Below are 8,139 nucleotides of genomic sequence, written 5' to 3' on the forward strand. Positions count from 1 at the left end.
CACTCGTCATCTCCCCGAGCCGTTTAAAAGAACCGACTTCACATCTGCCGAATATCTGTGGTTGTCTTATTTCGGTGTTCCAATTGGATCAATTTTAGTCTGGCTTTCACCATTAACCTGTTCGGCATGGGTGATCCTGTCAGGAGATAAATCTCCCGCCGACATAGATTTTCAGATTACTGAGTCCTGAGGCACGCAAGCTCTCCAACCACGACAAGGTACACTGGAGAGCTGTTTTGTTTTTTTTCTGTCCAAGGCTGTCCTCAATAAATAGTTGTGCTCCATTATATTATAAAAATGAAATTGATTAAAATAAATAAAAAAATAAAATTCCCTTTATTCATCTCATAGGGGAAATTTGTCTCTAGGGTCTATCCCAATGGAAGACTGGAATAACCCAGGCGTCAGCCGCAGGGCAGCGCCGCAAACTGAGCTAGGGCGAGGTGACTTGCTCAAGGCCACACAACGTAGCGGGCATTCGAACTCGGTACCTTTCGGGTACGAAGCAAAGACTGAGCCACGCTGTCCCACTTCTTTTTTTTTTTAATAAAATTCAGGGGGAAAAAACTCGGGGAAAATACTTTTGTATAACAGAATTGTTCTTTTTAATTCCATTTAAAAAATAATAAACAAATGCAAATTATCCAACTCATAGAATGTAGAGAATGCCTTGATATAGCTAGTCCTGTAATTTTATCAGATAAACCAACATAAACCAATTAAGATACATTCCCTCAATTCAAAAGGATTAGTCTATTGAAAATTCGTTTTTCGTAAAACCAATTTGAAACTAATTTGTGGCCTATCTATATGTATTTGCTTTCATTGATTGTTTGTTATTTACATTTTCATGGTTTTATACGTCGCTTGCGACACTATTATAGCTAGATCAAGATCGTAAAATTTCATAGCCAGAAAAAATAAAAGATGATAGTATAGTGAAAATACAGTATTTAGATCTAGCTTTCAAGCAGCAAAGTAAATGTAAGGTAAAGGGTATAACTCAACAGATCAGAATTAATTTTAAGAGCGATATCCTTGTAACCAGTCTTTAAAAAATCTTTAACTAGTTAACTGTCGTACTGTGAAAAGACGCGTATCTACATATTTAAAAATTTGGCCACAAAACTTAAATATTATGTCCTTCAAATATCGGTCGATTTAAATGACCTTCATCTTGGCAAAATCTTCCAAACCTGGGACCTCGCGAGGTAAGCATTGTAATTACAAACTTTAAATCGACATAGAGTATACTCATCAAAAAAAATAATGAGCATCGTTTAACTCTTCATAAAAATCCACTGAGGTGAAAACAACTCACAAATTTGATACAGGCGACAGGCGTTATAAACAACGTGTGTGAATGGGTGATTTTGTGTGAGTTGTTTTTATTATTTCTAGGCAAACAAAACAATTCGATAATCTCGTGCACATGCCACGTGGCTGTATTGATCATACAAAAAAAAAACGTGTTTAATGTGTAGTCTGGTTAAATAGCAATAACAGCTAAAAAGCTCGATTCTGAAAGAAAAATGAGATTTGTGTTTTACTTCATGAATTAGACCATGCCGAAATTACCTCGCGAAGAGAGGAATATGGTGATGGGGATGCTTGAAGTCACAAATGTTGTTAACCGTTTCAACGTACACAGAAACAATATTATCTATACTTCGTGGGCGTTTCAACACGACTGGCACAACAGTTGATGCGCCACGGACAGGTCGATCACGTGCCACAAATGCTATACAGGACAGGTACATTTTACTCACTAATGATCAAAATCGGTTCCTTGATGCAGAATGGACTTCAAGGAACATTCCTGAATTATTAAACATTACTGATTAAACGATCCGAAACAGATTCAGAGAAAATTATCTATGATCACGGAGGCCAGCAATTCAACCAACATTTTACACTAAACCACCGACAACGACGAGCAAGGTGGGCCAAGGAACACATAATGTGGGCATGACCTCAATGGAAACACGTTTAATTCACTGACTAATCCAGATTTTGCCGACAGGGTCACGAAGGACGTAATTTGGTCTATAGAAGACCCGGAGAACGTTTTGCTGATTGCTGAGTTCTTGAAAGACATATGATGCAAAAAGGCAGCATTATCGTGTGGGGAGGTATTTCACACGATTCCAGGACACAGTACAGGGCATAGTTACCGGTCATGGTACCCCAATGAGATTATAATTCCTCATGTGGAACCGTACATTTACACCAATGGTCCGGACAACGCCCTTCCACAATCGCAAGAAATGCTGTGGAGTATACACCAACAATGGGGTACTGCCATGCAGCGGCGTGGCATGCTTACAGTATAAAGTGGTGCCAGACGAAAATGACTTACACATGCTACACGTGTAAATATAAAAGAAAGAAAAAAAAACTTACATACTTGTAAAGTAAATTTGCATGGTGATGTTTCTATTCCTGCAAATCTTTTCAATAGTTTGTTTATATAAATCACGAACGAATATATTGATTGGAGTTTGGACACTGAGGGAAATGGCTAAAGAGACACATGCAGACATTGAATGTCAATCGAACACAAAGGGTAATTTCAAAACTTACAAAGCGTAAGAATGTAAACAGCCCATGGCCTATTAAAAGAGTACTGTAGTTACGTCATGAAACAGCCCCATTCCACTTCGGAAATCAAACATGACACCATACAAGATCTCCTCTCTCTCTCTCTCTCTCTCTCTCTCTCTCTCTCTCTCTCTCTCTCTCTCTCTCTCTCTCTCTCTCTCTCTCTCTCTAGCTATCTATCTATCTACCTATCTGTGTGTGTGTGTGTGTGTGTGTATGTGAGATGAACGCGCACGCACACACACAAAGTCAAACACGCATATTCACGCGAAGATCATGCATTTAGCATATAGCATCACTATCAAGAAATGTTTGACTTAACTCGTTCACATTCCTTCATATCAATTTTTGCAGCAATAATAATAATAATAATGATGATGATGATGATGATGATGATGATGATGATGTTGATGATGATGATGATGATGATGATGATGATGATGATGATGATGATGATGATAATAATAATAATAAATTAATATATACAATAATCACGACACAGAGAGAGAAACAAATGAACTTGTTAATAATCGTGATTTCGATAATAATAAAGATGGTCGAAGTTACCATACTATGACTAGGACGTAAATGACCAACATTAGCTATTTTTCCCCAGAGTTGGAGCAAAAATTCCTCGGCACCTGAGGCGGGTTTTTTCTCGTATGTGAAGATGGTAAAAATTCGAGCCAGGTATTCAATGTGGCAACATTATAGTACATTATAGTAATAGCCTTATGGAGCCAGCAAAGATCCGCTCCTTGGAATCGTTTGAGTTGGGAAATCCAGTCACTCGCTCAGCCATAGTACACAGTCGCTGACGACAGTCATCAACGGACTGTGTGAATCGGGAGAAAAGCGTGGGTAGAAGGCGTTGTGACAGAAAGGGAGTCTGTTTCGCACTGTTGATAAAAGGCGATATATACCATTTCTCAGTTTTATATATTTTAAAAAATGCTGTTATCCATTTTTAAAACATGGATGTGGTGCCAGGCACCATTTGAACCAATAGAGCCACGCCCCTGGACATACCCGCTATTGAAACAGAAACATCGTTATTGGTGAGTGATGGTTTTCATTGCATGTGGCAACACGTAAATAATAACAGTAACAAGTATGAAAAAAATAATACAATAATCATTTACTGATAAGAAAACGTTTTAAGTGGAAAGTTTCATTCGTCTACATTAAGTCGAACTTACGAATTTTTACACTTAAGTGTGAAGCACAGTTTCTTTTGTTTTTACCAGGGCCAGTATATATAAAATGATGGATAGATGTTTTACAAGGAAAGATATTGTCATACCTCATAAAAAGACAAATTCAACAAGAGATTCCGGACATGGTCCAGATCGAACTAATTGGTATCATATAGAACATTGACACATAGTCGCACGGAAAGGACAAATTATGATATTGGGGGAAAGATTAGATTACAACATAGCTGTAGACTGGTCAAGAATCCACTGGTCTAGGGAGGGCAACAGTTCCCCCTCCCCAAGGGGAATTCTACCAACCGCTATTTGATTGATTGATTCATCACCTCTGTGGGTCATGAGATCCCTGTTTAATATCTTTTCCCGGTGCTTTGTAATGGCTGATTTCTTAAAATGCATTTTTAAGTTCTGAAGCAACGAAATATTTGAATCGATGCTCTTTATTCAGTGATTTCGTCTTTTTGTTTTTATATTTAGTAATTGACAAGGAATAGGCTTCCTAAGTCGTGACGTAATCCTGCGCAGCAACGCATGGCAACAAACCGGCTGGCTCTAAACAGTCGAGAAAAATGGCTGACACGAACTCTATTTCCATCACCGCCCTTATGAAATACTTCTCCAATGAGCATAAAAGTGTCTCGCGAGGTGAAAATCATCATCAGTCAGGTCCTGTTTTGACTTTCACTTACTCAGATGGCTTGATGTTCGGCAAAGTTCAAGCCAGCATGAAGAATAAAGAGTATTCTGTGAAGGTAAGTCATTTCGTCTTCTCATTCTCACTCTCAAAATCTCACATCTCCGTAAAACTACTGTTGGACAATAATCAGTTTACTTTGAGTTTAGGCAGATTTAGTATATCCAATGGAAAGATTTAACTGTTTACGTTCGATTTTAGTTAGGGAGAGAGAGGGAGTCATTGAATTATTGTGTTTTTATCTTATGGACCACGGACTTTGAGTCTTTGAGGTCTTAGTCTTGCTTCGCTAATTTTCGTTGCTATTGACTATAGTCTACTACATACTATTTAGTATCGTGTTGTAACCTTTATTATAATACTCATATGAGCATCACAATCACCAATCACGCTAGACATTTTATCATACTTCATGTGGGGCAGCGTGGATCAGCGGTACGGTTTTTGCTTCGTACCCGAAAGGTACCGAGTTCGTTCACCCGCCGCTGCGCTGTGTGGCCTTGAGCAAGTCACCTCGCCCTAGCTCAATTTGCGGCGCTGCACCGTGGTTATTCCAGTCTTCCCTGGGAATAGACCCTAGAGATAAATTTCCTCTATGGGATGAATAAAGGATTTATTTAGACCAGTGTTAGTCACGGTAAACTAAACTTCCTATTGGGTTAAGGTGTAATGTAAATGTTGCTGCTTGAAACTCGAAGAAATCAATAACATTGTGAAATTGAATGTGAACTTCAATTTAATATACGAAAACAGATAAAATGGACGTTTCGGGTTTCCCCCTTATCAACAAAGCAAGATGAATGAAAGAATCACTTAATTTGTTTTTTTAATCGAGTTTTTATACAGCGTAATATCCACTAAATGTGCTCAAAGTGCTTTACAAGGGGTCCCTGGCCAACAGCAACATTTAACATGTAAGACGGGACATGATGCCTGTTGGGCGATATTACAATTTTTTCGGACAGAGACAACGCCAGGTACTCATTTGACACCTGAGTACGGTGAGAGATTGTGAGTAAAGAGCCTTCTCCAAGGACTCAACTATGTGCCGAGCGAGGCCCAAACCCAGGACCTTCTGATCTGAAAGCGAGTGTCATACCATAAGACCACAACAGACGTTTTATTAGTTTGTTTGTTTTTTGCCTATTGAGCATGGTCGCAGCTCTAAATTTGAATCTTTTATTCTTTTACTTCCACAGATCTATCTTGATGATGCCTTGGGTTGATTCAGTCCAAAACTAATTTGTGTGGTTTTATTTAACAATGTTAATGACATTGAACATACATTGATACAACAATGCCATAATTTGTCATGTTTATCATGTAAAATCATGTATGGACCTACAAAACCATTATTTTGAATGGTGATTTGATGATGATGAACAAAATATGTGTGTTGTACAAAATAAATGGCAAAGCTAACAAAATGCTTAATAAGAGGAGACTGGGGATTGACAAGTGCTGCAACAAATTGAAAAATAATATCAGATGTTTCTCTTAACATGGTTGGAATATATGAGAGGATGTTAACATTTTTCAGTCTTTCATTAGCCCTCTCAACATGAATTCTACATGAAGCAATTTCTTTTGTTAATAAAATCTCATTTTCAGTAAATTTATTATGTAAAAAGGGAGGGATATTTACAGTTACTCCTTGAGGTAAATTATCTTGAATCAGGATGGGGTTTTACCTTTATTACCTTTATCTGCTAAAATTAATTCTCCAGGGCTTAAAATTAAAAGTTTTAGTAATCCACAATTTTGTACAATGACCTTATCCGAGACAGACCCTGGATCATGTTTAGAAATAAAATTTATCACACCATTTGGACTTAGACCAACAAGAGCTTTAACAGAATTCATGGACCTATAAGAAGAATAAGTTAACCGTTGTTTATCCATTTCTTTAGGAATAGCAATTTGGTCATATGTACAATCAATGATCATTCTGCAATTTGGAAATCTTAAAAATGATGATGGAGCTGATAGTTTATTTTTATGTCTAGAAGGGCATGTAACCTTCATAACATTTTCAAAGAGAAGCGTATGGCTTATGTAAAACATGAATAAAAGTTTGTATAATATTTGTTATAGTACTTTCACTAACGCTAAACAATTGTGAAATATGAAGGTTAGCGTAGTTCTGTCTAAGTTTCATAAGTGTAATAATGAAAATTTGGTCTTTTAATGCAACTGTCTCTTCCTGAACTTCCCATCTACTATAATAAATAATGTTACCTCTAAAGCACTCAACATATTGAACAATAATATTAAATATTTTAAAAGAATGTACACCTGTCTCCATTCGAAGAACTTTTTCTGTAAGGCTTGAAACAGTGTAAGTGCGTTGAATCTAACTTAGTTGGGTTTTTTAAAGCTAGCTATTTCCTTATTTTTGTCTGTAATTTTTTGTTCTTGAATTAAATTTGTTGTTCTATTTAAAATATCCTCACTTGTTCTACAATCTGTTTTTTTAAAAGATGGAATCCTGTGATGATGGTGACGAGAGTTGAGATGATGATGAGGGAGAAGATAATGAGGATGATGATGAGGAGGAAAATAATGATGATGAGGAATCTGGTTTTTTTAAAGGTGGGACTTTGTGATGATGATGAAGAGAGTTGAGCTGATGATGATGATGATGATGATGATGATGATGATGATGATGATGATGATGATGATGATGATGATGATGATGGTGATGATGATGATGATGATGATGGTGGTGGTGGTGGTGGTGGTGGTGGTGGTGGTGGTGGTGGTGGTGGTGGTGGTGGTGGACTTCTTGATGTTGGTGCCGATTGAGATGGGGTGGGAATTCCTTGTGTCACTTTTCTTTTCTTTCTTTCTGGCTCTGATGGAAACAATTTATTTTTATTTCTGTCAAACAATTCAGGGAGGTTGGCTTTGTCACCATCTCTGAAGTGACAAGAACACACTCTTGATGATGATGTTGGATCTTTTGTCCTTTCACCTGAAATGAAAAGATTAAAAAAAAAACAATAATTCTGTTGGGCATATTGGGTATATTATTTAATTTGATAAGTACTTTGTTTTAGACTATCTTGTTTGACACCAGCTCAATGCATGATAAATCAAAGGTGTGCAAGAGACTAGGTTACTGGTGGGTCTCTCGCCTGTCTTTTATGAAATCGCACATTCAGCAAAATGTCGCACTTCCTCATTACTTCTTTTGATGATTTTGACTAGGTATTTATAAAAATATGAATTCTTAAATTTACACAGTTAAAGTTGATCTTGGGGTTGAGTGCGGCAAGACTTGCGTTTTCTCTTTATTTCAGTCAGTACTGTACTGGACAGTGCGGTGATGGAAACTTTGGAGTGTCAACAATCGGGCACAGGTAAAGGAGAGAGGTCCCTGCCGCCATCTTGCTTTGTTCACACAGAGTTGCCACCTCGGCTGTCGGGGAGGGAGGCATGGCAGAGAATCAGAGAAACTTTCCAAAAAAAAGAGGAAAGTATTGTGTTTGTGTGTGTGTGTGTGTGTGAGAGAGAGAGAGAGAGAGAGAGAGAGAGAGAGAGAGAGAGAGAGAGAGAGAGAGAGAGATCTGCGTGAGGGGAGGGGGGGGGGGAGAGGTTGCGTTATTTTATTTATTTATTTTCATTTCG

The 8,139-nt window shown here is 37.7% G+C and overlaps 1 long non-coding RNA gene across 2 annotated transcripts; it reads left to right on the plus strand.

Annotated features, from left to right (window-relative positions):
* Positions 1-4,200: 4,200 nt before the first annotated feature.
* On the plus strand, positions 4,201-7,923 carry LOC144962218 (uncharacterized). 2 transcript variants are annotated; one of them, XR_013643412.1, is made up of 2 exons: positions 4,201-4,567; positions 7,812-7,923. It is a non-coding gene; the product is annotated as an uncharacterized LOC144962218 (long non-coding RNA). The 2 variants fall into 2 exon arrangements; XR_013643408.1 differs by lacking the exon at positions 7,812-7,923 and adding an exon at positions 5,709-5,929 and having other exon boundaries at positions 4,366-4,567.
* The last annotated feature ends 216 nt before the right edge of the window (positions 7,924-8,139 follow it).

Source organism: Berghia stephanieae, chromosome 1 (assembly GCF_034508935.2).
Source record: "Berghia stephanieae isolate SIO BIC M18660-M18661 chromosome 1, UCSD_Bste_1.3, whole genome shotgun sequence".
In the NCBI taxonomy this organism is placed as follows: Eukaryota; Metazoa; Mollusca; class Gastropoda; order Nudibranchia; family Aeolidiidae; genus Berghia; species Berghia stephanieae.